The 9997-nt window shown below is 42.1% G+C and overlaps 1 long non-coding RNA gene across 1 annotated transcript; it reads left to right on the top strand.

The window, feature by feature from the left end:
- Nucleotides 1-266: 266 nt before the first annotated feature.
- LOC131904548 (uncharacterized) lies at nucleotides 267-1892 on the top strand. The gene is made up of 3 exons (XR_009377758.1): nucleotides 267-348; nucleotides 917-957; nucleotides 1700-1892. It is a non-coding gene; the product is annotated as an uncharacterized LOC131904548 (long non-coding RNA).
- Nucleotides 1893-9997: the final 8105 nt, after the last annotated feature.

The following is a 9997-nucleotide window of genomic DNA, read 5'->3' as shown; positions in this document are numbered from 1 at the left end:
TTCTCCTACTTTTACATTCTTTCTTCTTCCTCTTCTGTGAAGTTCCTTGAGCTTTGGTGGAAATGGGGGTTAATAAAGATGTCCCATTGATGATTGAGCATTCACAAGTCCAATATTTTCAGTTAAAATAAAAAATGATTACTACACATGAAAAACAACACGTGGTCATATTCAACTCATAGTTTACTATGGCAGAGAGAAGTCTCATAGACAATAAAATAGAAGCTGTTTATGGTTTCCATGGAATAAATGGAACTTTAGAGGTAGAACATGTCTCAGTTGATATTGTCATATGCTATGTGACCTTCAGCAAGTGACTGAGTTTCTCTAGTCTTTCATTTGGAAAAAGTGAGCAGTAGAACATGATTCATGGGGTTATATAACTACAAAATGACATATAAAAGGCGCTGGTCATGTCACAGAGAGTCAAATAGTAGTTGAGGAGTTCTTATATTCTTTATCTTCTGTACGAAACAACCACACATTGCTTACACTGCTTTTCTTACAGGATAGCTGAATAAAAAGGGTCCAAAACATAATTTCTTGGTAAAATTATACAATGACATTTATTTTGTGACACGTATTGGCTTTGAGGCAACCATATCAATTATTTTTCTTGTTGCTATCAGAAATAGATGAGAAGGGTAACTTATGGGAAACAAAACATTTTTTGTTCATAGTGTGAGAGAATAGAGCCTTTGACAGCAATGTTCATGGTGGCTGGTGTGTAAGCAGTGTTCATAGTGCTGGTGTGTAATCAATGTTCATAGTGCTGGTGTGTAATCAGTGTTCATGGTGCTGGTGTGTAAGCAGTGTTCATGGTGCTGGTGTGTAAGGCTGTGACTCCTTACCTGTGGGCAGACAGAAAGCAGAGAGGATGGAATGCTGGTTGTATCCTTTCTCTGTTTTTCTTCAGGCTGGGACCCTAGCCCATGGCACGGTCCACCTACACTCGGGGTGAGTATTCTCTCTGTTATGTCTCTCTCAAGGCATCTCTATTTACCCTGAGGTGTATCTTCTAAGTGATTGCAAACGTAGTCAGAGAGACAGTGCAGACTAAGCACTGTAGCAACACTTTTCAGGTCACTGCATTTTCAATCACGAAGACAAGGAATAAGCAGAATTCCTCCTAATGATCCTGAAGACAGTGTGGTGGTGTGAATCAAATCCTCCGTCTCATTTCCAGCTGAAGTAACAGTAATACCTTGTAGTATCAACAGTCACTGCCACAGAGTTTTGTTACTGCCAGTGGAAATAACTGGGGATATTGAGAGGCATTGATATACCTCCTGGGACATCTCAGGGGGCTCTCCTGTAATTTATATGAGCCACTAGTGCACAAAGTAAATAAGAAACACAATTACAGCTTTGCCAGCCCTGAGCAGGTATTAAGGATTTCCTTTGATCCACTTTGCTTTGGGAACTGGCTCTCTGCCATCTCTAGCTGCATTCCCTCCTGAATTCTACACTTTAGTAATTTTTTTCTAGGTCGTATAGTTATCATTTGATGCTCTGTGAGTTGGCGAGTGGATAAGAAAATGTCTGCAGAGGGAAACAAATCTTTAGCAATACAGGGAAGGAAAAAGCTGCCTGTGATCGCGGTGGGTGTTGAGGCTGCAGGGCAGCATGCATACTGATAAGGCTAATGCAAATGAGAAGCGCAGTCTCAGAGGCAAACCCACCTTGCTTTCTCTCCAAGGAATTAAAGGAGAAGAGAACTGAAGAGCAGGTCAACACATGATCCAGACTGTTTTATAAAAGGAGCAGTTCCGAGTAAGGATTTCAGAACGGCAAGGCACAGAACAGAGAAGGGGCAGAGCACTGAAACCTCACTGTGTGGTGTATAACCCAGCTCTTTACCCTTCTGGTTACATGGGCTCACGCAGAGACGAGAGTCAATAAGTTTTCCTCTAGTACAGAGACTCCATGAGGTGGTACATGTAAAACACATAGCTGTTTCCTGGCACATACTAAATAGTCTATAAATGTTGTTATGATTATTTTTCTATTGATAGGTAGTTTCACATAGGACATTTATCTTCTTTTGGTTTATTAACTTCCCAGGGAAGTAGATGAGCTCAATGATAAGGTAGTAAACAAACAATAGAATGAGGGGATGGGAAAATAAATCTCCATAGAGACAGTTTGGGGGAAGGCCATTGTTCTCAGTCTATTAAATCAGTCCCAGCCTAAGCCAGCCTCATTTATCCAGCTACATAGCGCATTCTGTCCAATTTGATCTAGCAACTGTTTTTAAATGGGGCACGGCTAGGCAGCTAGTCACTGAGCTCTAGAAAGTTGAGTTAGACATAGCAAGACTTTGTTGACACAGTGATAACGTGAGCACTTTTAACTTTCTTTTTGTCTATCACATTCACCGCCTCACCTAATAGACACACATACACACACACACACACACACACACACACACACGCACACACACACACTCAGAATCCTGCAGATTCCAGTATTTTTGGATACTAAAATACTCCACATCTTTCCATTGCAGTAGAGAGAATGAGCACGTGGGCTGAGTGTAGTGAGGCTTGAAAAACAATATTCTGGAGTCTCCTGGAAGAAAAATGTCCTTAGAATTGGACAGAGTCCTTGAATAGTTCCATTCTAACATTGCTCCAGTTCAACAAGGACCATGACAGACTGCTTAATGTACAAGAATTCCAGATAAAATACAGGTTGTCAATTAGAATTAAAACCAGAAAAAAACAGATTTGGGGGGAGGATTCATGGGTACATGTGATATTGTGACACTCATACTAAAAGACAAAACAAAACAAAAGCCTAACTAAGGACCAGTGACGTGGCTCAGTGGCAGAGCACTTAGCATTTACAAGACTCTTTACTGAATCCCCAGCACTACACAGACAAAAATCTCTCTAAAAAGCTAGTATAAAATCAGCTAGAAACAGAAAAGTAAGCCTCTATAAATGCCTAGACCCAGGCTAAAGAGACTGTGTGTCAAATAGCCATGTAAACACGCACATCCCTGTTCACAGGTCCCTGAAAGCAAAGTCGAAGGCCGAGCTACAGACCGAGCACTGGCTCAGACAATTCTGACAACTCTGACGGACAGAAAGAGAGCAAAGTCGCTGAGTGGCCCTGAGCAGTGGCCACAGCAGAACATAATGGAACAAAGAAGCAATGTTTCTGCTCAGAGGTGGGCTCCACCCCAGAGACAGGCTACCCACCCCTGAGACAGGCTACCCACCCCAGAGACAGGTGCCCCACCCCAGAGATAGGTGCTCCACCCCAGAGACAGGTGACCCACCTCTGAGACAGGCTACCCACCCCAGAGACAGGTGCTCCACCCCAGAGACAGGTGACCCACCTCAGAGGCAGGCTACCCACCCCAGAGACAGGTGCTCCACCCAAGAGACAGGTGACCCACCCCAGAGGCAGACTACCCACCACAGAGGCAGGCTACCCACCCCAGAGACAGGCTACCCACCCCTGAGACAGGCTACCCACCCCAGAGACAGGTGCTCCACCCCAGAGACAGGTGACCCACCCCAGAGGCAGGCTACCCACCCCAGAGGTAGGTGACCCATCTCAGATGTGGGCTATCCACCCAGGATGCAGATGCTACTGCTCCTTCTTCTCACAAGCACAGGCTACCTGGGCAGTTACTATAATTGCATAGGGGGTGTAATCTTTAATTTGGGACTCAGTCACCTGCTCCAAGCATTGACAAAAATCTCTTATCAGAGATTTATCCTAATCTGTCACTGAATGAACATAGCCCTTTCCCCTAAGGGAATAAAAAAAAATTGGAATAATGAGGCTAACATGTGAGAAACAGAACAAAACAAAAAAAGCTTGTTTTTGTTTTTGTTTTTGTTTTTTAAATAATTTCTAAATTTCACCATAAAAACAGTGAATACCAAAATGAAATTTGGCATTGTCCAGAAAATCAAATTATTGAAGGGTAATGTGAATATAGTTATTTTCACAAATTAGAGACATGAAACATACAGGATTCAAAGTGTAGTTTCACGAGATTTCAACCTACAGAAAATAACTTCATAAACAAACTGTAGATCACTGGAAGAAAAGATAAAAGTCAAGCAAACACATAGAGGAAAACCTCACTGTGACAGGGAAGCTTCAGGGTCTCTGAGAATGCAGGAACTGCAAAATTTTTGGAAGAAAAACTTAAGAAAGAAAATGTTCCATGCACTCGGGAAGAGAAGCATAAGCGTTGTGGTGGAAACACCAGAAAGAGGCTGCTATTAGCTCCAGTGATGCTTTGTAGAGCTCAGAACAAGGAGGGCTTGTTTCCAGTCTCCTTTCCCTGGTGACTCTGGTGAGAAGGACAGGAGACATTCTCAGCCACACAAAGACTTGGGATGTAAACCACCACACAACTCTCCCCACACTGTCGGAGCTTGTAAGAACTAGATAGCTAGAAGCCTGAGCCATTAGGCCAAACAGTTTAAATAATATAAGCATCTGTGTGTTTATTTTATAAGTGGGCTGTCAGACTGCCAGGGTTTGGTGGGATCCAGAGAGAAAACTCTAGCTACAAATGGCGCCCAACGTGTTGGCAAGAGTTTCCACCTAAAACCTGATTAAAAAAAATATTCTAAAACGGAGCTAAAAACAGTTTCTAGTTGTCTCTCTCAAGTTAGTGGCAGCCTGTGTGTTTGAGCTACTATCTACTATGGCAGGTTCCTGTCGTGCATGTTCCATCTACAGTATGGCGGGAATGAGGCCTCTGCAAGTGGCACATTAAGCTACGTGGTGGATTTAGCCTTTGCTAGTACCAAACAAAAGAAGAGGTTTCTGGGCTACACGCTGCTTTGACAGAAGCACAGACCCACTATTTCTGAGAGTTGATGGCTCCCAGAGCTGGCGGAAAACATACCACTGCCATGTTGGGAAGCTGAAGTGGGCAGAGCCAGCAGCCACAGCTCCCTTTCAGTCTTAGAATGCTACAGTTTAAAGCTATAGGCCCAAGGTAATGTAAAAAATAAGCCACGTAAAGATGGCTACCACACAGAGAATATGGATTATGTTCTCTTTGATATTTGTAACTGAAGAAAAACATTTGATTGCAAAAGATGTTGAGTTATGCCAAAATGTATATTTTAAAGGTACCTTGACTTCAAAATTTGGATGTAAGGATATGTTGCTTTGGAAAGGAGGCTCTGCTTTTGTTTCCACAGAAAGCCAGAGGCTATGGATTTATTCCAGATTAAGATACATCAGGTTTGACCAGCCAAGACCCCCTGAAAGGTCTCTGATGACACCATGGCCCAGATGATCTAACATACAGAAAGGTTTGAAGGCAACTGGCTCAGACAATACAGCCTCATGGACTACTCCATAATCCTAAAATTTTCTTTGTGTCCCCATAAGATACAGCGCCCCCCTCCAGCAGGAAGTAGTAAGAGAAGCTACACTCAAATTCCCAAATTATATGTAATTTTACTATGTTAAGGTTAAAACCTTCCTTTTTGAAAAAAAAGAGAAAGGGAAGTGTTGTGGATATCATTCTGTATAAATAAAACACTGATTGGCCAGTGGCCAGGCAGGAAGTATAGGCGGGACAAGGAGAGAGGAGAATTCTGGGAAGTGGAAGACTGAGTCAAGGAGACACTGCCAGCCGCCGCCATGACAAGTAGCATGTGAAGATGCTGGTAAGCCACGAGCCACGTGGCAAGGTATAGATTTATAGAAATGGATTAATTTAAGATATAAGAACAGTTAGCAAGAAGCCTGCCACAGCCATACAGTTTGTAAGCAATATAAGTCTCTGTGTTTACTTGGTTGGGTCTGAGCGGCTGTGGGACTGGAGGGTGAGAGAGATTTGTCCTGACCATGAGCCAGGCAGGAAAACTCTAGCTATACCACACCGTTAGCTGGAGACGTGTACCAGCTGACTGACAGGAGGGGAAAGCAAAGGGCTGAAATATGGGAATGTTATTCCATGAGATCAGACGTGAGCAGTGCAACTAGCGAGCACAGTGCAAACTTAGTGATGGTTTCCTGTAAGCCATCACAGCCTACTCCTCAGGCATCCCTCCAGGAAACACAGTGTGTAAGTAGCAGATCATTAGTTTCATAATCGCTCTCAGGATGTAAATTCTGCATTTTATAAATTGAAATGGAGAACTAGCAAGTGTAAAGAGAAGCTATGGTGATACAATGCCTGATCTCACAGAGTAGAAATCTGACTTAATTATAAAATGACTTAAGTATTGCACATTACAACTATACCCAATAACATTAAAAAAAATGTAACACATTTCATTTTAATAAAATGAGCCTTGAAAACCTGGAAAGGGCTGGGGATGTAGTTCAGTTGGTAGAGTGCTTGTCCAGCATTCATGAAGCCCTGAGTTCCACGTTAGCACCATATAAACTAGGTGTGATGGGACACACCTATATCCAGCACCTGGGAAGCATGAGGATCACAAGCTCATGGTACAAATTCAAGTTCACAGTACATAGCAAGTTTGAGAAAAGTGCAGCCTGAAAAAAAAATTAGTACATATGCTACTGAAACATGAAAATGATAATGTGGGTAAATGGAAAATTAAATAAATAAATACATCTTATACTTACATACACACTTACAATAATTATTAAAATATAGTCATTAAGCATAACTCAGCTGCTCAACTAGCAAAAATATTACTAGTTTATTGCTAAGAATTACTTTGGAAATCTGAATAAAACATCCAATCACTCTATAAAAACAAGTATCTAACAAGCTGTAGGTTAGAAGAGTAACCCACAGCTCTGCTCCTTTCTTATTGGCATCATGAATGCCATTCCGGGACCACTGGTACAGACAGGTTCCATAAAATCTGTGATGTTACACTGGCGTGCTTATCAGCAACTCCAAACCTAGTGGATGCTGCCTTCGTAGAAGACTGCCCCTTCTGCTTTCCAGATTCACAGCTTCACGGTGACTTCTTGCACTGCATAGGGAGCTTCTGCTGTCCAGGTGCCCGGTTGGTCTGTATGAGGATAAGACACACCAACTAACACGCCAGTGCTGTGCCATGATTCCTCTCAAGATGGCCACTTAGTAACATCTGCATTGTATAACATACCCTTCACCTTACCCTTGGCAATAGATGCTAGCCTGAGAGAGAGCTGTCATGATTGATCTCAAATGATTCATTTTATATTAAACAAGTGAAAAATTCCATAGTAGTTCCTAACAGCAAGGCCTCTCAGAGGTTAAAAGATGGAAGAAACTTAAACCTTGGGAAGCAGCAAGCCCTTCCTTGCAACAATCAATATGGGTTTACTATGGAGAGCAACAAAACACTTTTGGTTTCCTGACTGGAAGTCAGATCTCTGGTGCCCTTTCTAACCATCATTTACTTTCAGGGCACTTTGATTCTGTGTCTCTCATGTGGAGGCAACAAGGTGCTGGCCTCTGTTTGAACTCAAGTCCCCGTGGAGAAAAAGATTTCCCAACTGAGAAAATAAATACTTCCCAACTTCTTTGTTTGTCTTCCAAGCTCTCAGTGGGCACAGCACTTCTGCTCCCTCTGGGCAGCACTCTTCCCCTCTCCCCGCTAATTAACCTCTCCTACCGGGTTGCCAAATGAGCTGCTGACAGCCAGCCCTGAGCAACCAGAAAACACCAGGAGAGCAGACCGGATTGTTAAATTCTTCCATTAAGTCTAGGCATAGAGAGCAATTGGTGCTGTGACAGGATGCAGTTGAGGAAGGTTGACATCACACTCAGACAAGGGAGGGCATTTGTGCCTCCCTTCCTTTAGATACAGGCACATAGAGCGTTCAGATGCTTTCTCCAAGTGGAAGGGGGGCAGTAAAGAGCGAAAGTGAATTGACAGTCTCAGAGCCTGGTCAAAAGGAAATGAGAGGTTCTAAAAAAGAAATATTAGTGCCTTCTGGAATTTTCAACCTCCTTAGCTACCCCTCTACAATATAAATAGACCTGAAACCAGAACGTGATTTTATTTATTCATTGATTTGTACTGGGTAAAGGGGGAGGGGGACGAACATGCCCGGTAAGTGCAGATATTTGACAAGCAGTTAAGAAGTAACATCTACAACATGTAACAGCACCAAAATGGTGGGAATCCCATAATTTATAGTGATCCAAAAGGGAGTCATTTACTTAAAAGAAAAAGCATACGGAAAATAATTAAGAAATGGGTTTGCCTCTTTTTTAAACATCAAAACCAATCTCCAGTCCTTACTTGGCAATATATATTCACAGATTTTGGTGACCTTGAACATGGAGTATATTAAGCCATGATCTCCATATCATTTTCAGTGGGTTGAAATTCAGAGGGGCCAGTATAAGGCCATAAGCACAATGAGAAACTCAGAAGTATTTATATGTGTTTTTCCTCTTTGTCTTTCTCTCCCTGGTCTCAGGATTTCTTACTTTTCTGCCTAAAGACAATTTAACTTTTCAATTTTTTAACTTTTAACATCAGTTTTTACCTTGGACATGACTATTGGCCCAACAACGCTTTCTGTTTGATTCTTCCTTCGACCCTTCCAGCTTACCCTGCCATACACATGTCTATGCACACTGTCTTATGTGAGAGCCAGGAATCAGTAAAACAGCTATTTATTGAAATTATGCTCTAACCCATTCTTATTAGGAGATATTTAAAACTTAATCTGAAATTAGTATTCCTACTGGTGTCCTTCCTGTTTTGTGTATGCATCCTTGGCATCATAAAACTATCAGTGCCAACTGTTACTCATACTTACCCAACTGTTGGTACTGATGGCCTGCAATACTATATTGTGAAGGATTCTCAGAAATAATTCAGCAGGCCTACTGAGTGCTACTGATTAATGGTGTCTGTCTTGGCATAAGATGGAAGAGAACTGGGCACATGCTGCTCCTTCACAGACTGTGTCTTCAGAGTCCTTTTGATGAATGCGTCATTCCATCTCCTTCCCCTGCTGAATGTCAGGCAAGATTTCTAAGAATATAGGAGAGGAGTTTATAAAAGAAAGAAATTCCAAAATAAGGCTCTACATGCAGAGCTCTAACACATCAATACTTTGCTTTTAGGGACCTGATCTAGTTCTGGATGTCTACCTCATAATACTTACTCAAAATGCAACCATTTGTGCCTTCTTGAATTTTCAACTTTCATAGCTATTTTTCTACAACATAAATAGACAGTGATCTTATTGATTGAAAAGTGCCAATATAAACGTAGGTAGATGGGGAAACCTACAGAGACAACCAAACCAAACTAGTGGGAACTCATAAAATTTAGATCAACAGCTGTGGAGCCTGCATGGGACTGGACTAGGCCCTCTGCATAAGCAAGACAGTTGTGTAGCTTGATGTGCTTAAGGGGACCCCTGGCAGTAGGATCAGAATCCATCCCTGGTGCATGAGCAGGTCTTTTGGATCCCACTTCTATGACAGGACACCTTGCACAGCCTTGAGGCAGGGGGATGGGCTTGGAACTGCCTCTACTAAATGTACCTCCCCATGGGAGGCCTTACCTTCTTATAGAAGGGAATGGGGGGTAGATTGGGAGGGGGAGGCTGGAGGGGCAGGAGGAGAGAAGAGGGGGATCTTTGGTATTTAAAATGAATAAAAAAATTTTCTTAATTAAAAAAAATAAATGTAAGCAGGACTTATTTCCCATAATGTGTCAGTCCTAAGAATATATTAAAAATTAAAGAGGTAAACAATATTCAGGATCTTTTTTCATTATTTGAAATTACCGTTTTATGAAAAAAGTGAAATCTTTAACCAGTAATTGATGAATTAGGTAGACGATGGATATAACTAACCCTTTTGGTGCAGTGGAGACACTGGTAAAACCCTGTGCTCCTTCCTCTGAGTCTTCTGAAGGCTGCTCCTCTTTAACTCCCCCAACAAACTCTTGACATTTAACTTCTCTTGTCTCGAATTTCCTTCTTCTCCTTTTAGGAAGTCTCAACACAACCTCATTCCTAAACCTTCCCTCTCTGCCAGCCATTTCCAATCTCAAACTTCAAGCTTGGCTCC

This window comes from Peromyscus eremicus, chromosome 2 (genome assembly GCF_949786415.1).
Source record: "Peromyscus eremicus chromosome 2, PerEre_H2_v1, whole genome shotgun sequence".
NCBI classification, from domain to species: domain Eukaryota; kingdom Metazoa; phylum Chordata; class Mammalia; order Rodentia; family Cricetidae; genus Peromyscus; species Peromyscus eremicus.
This window is presented reverse-complemented; position numbering and strand designations above follow the sequence as displayed.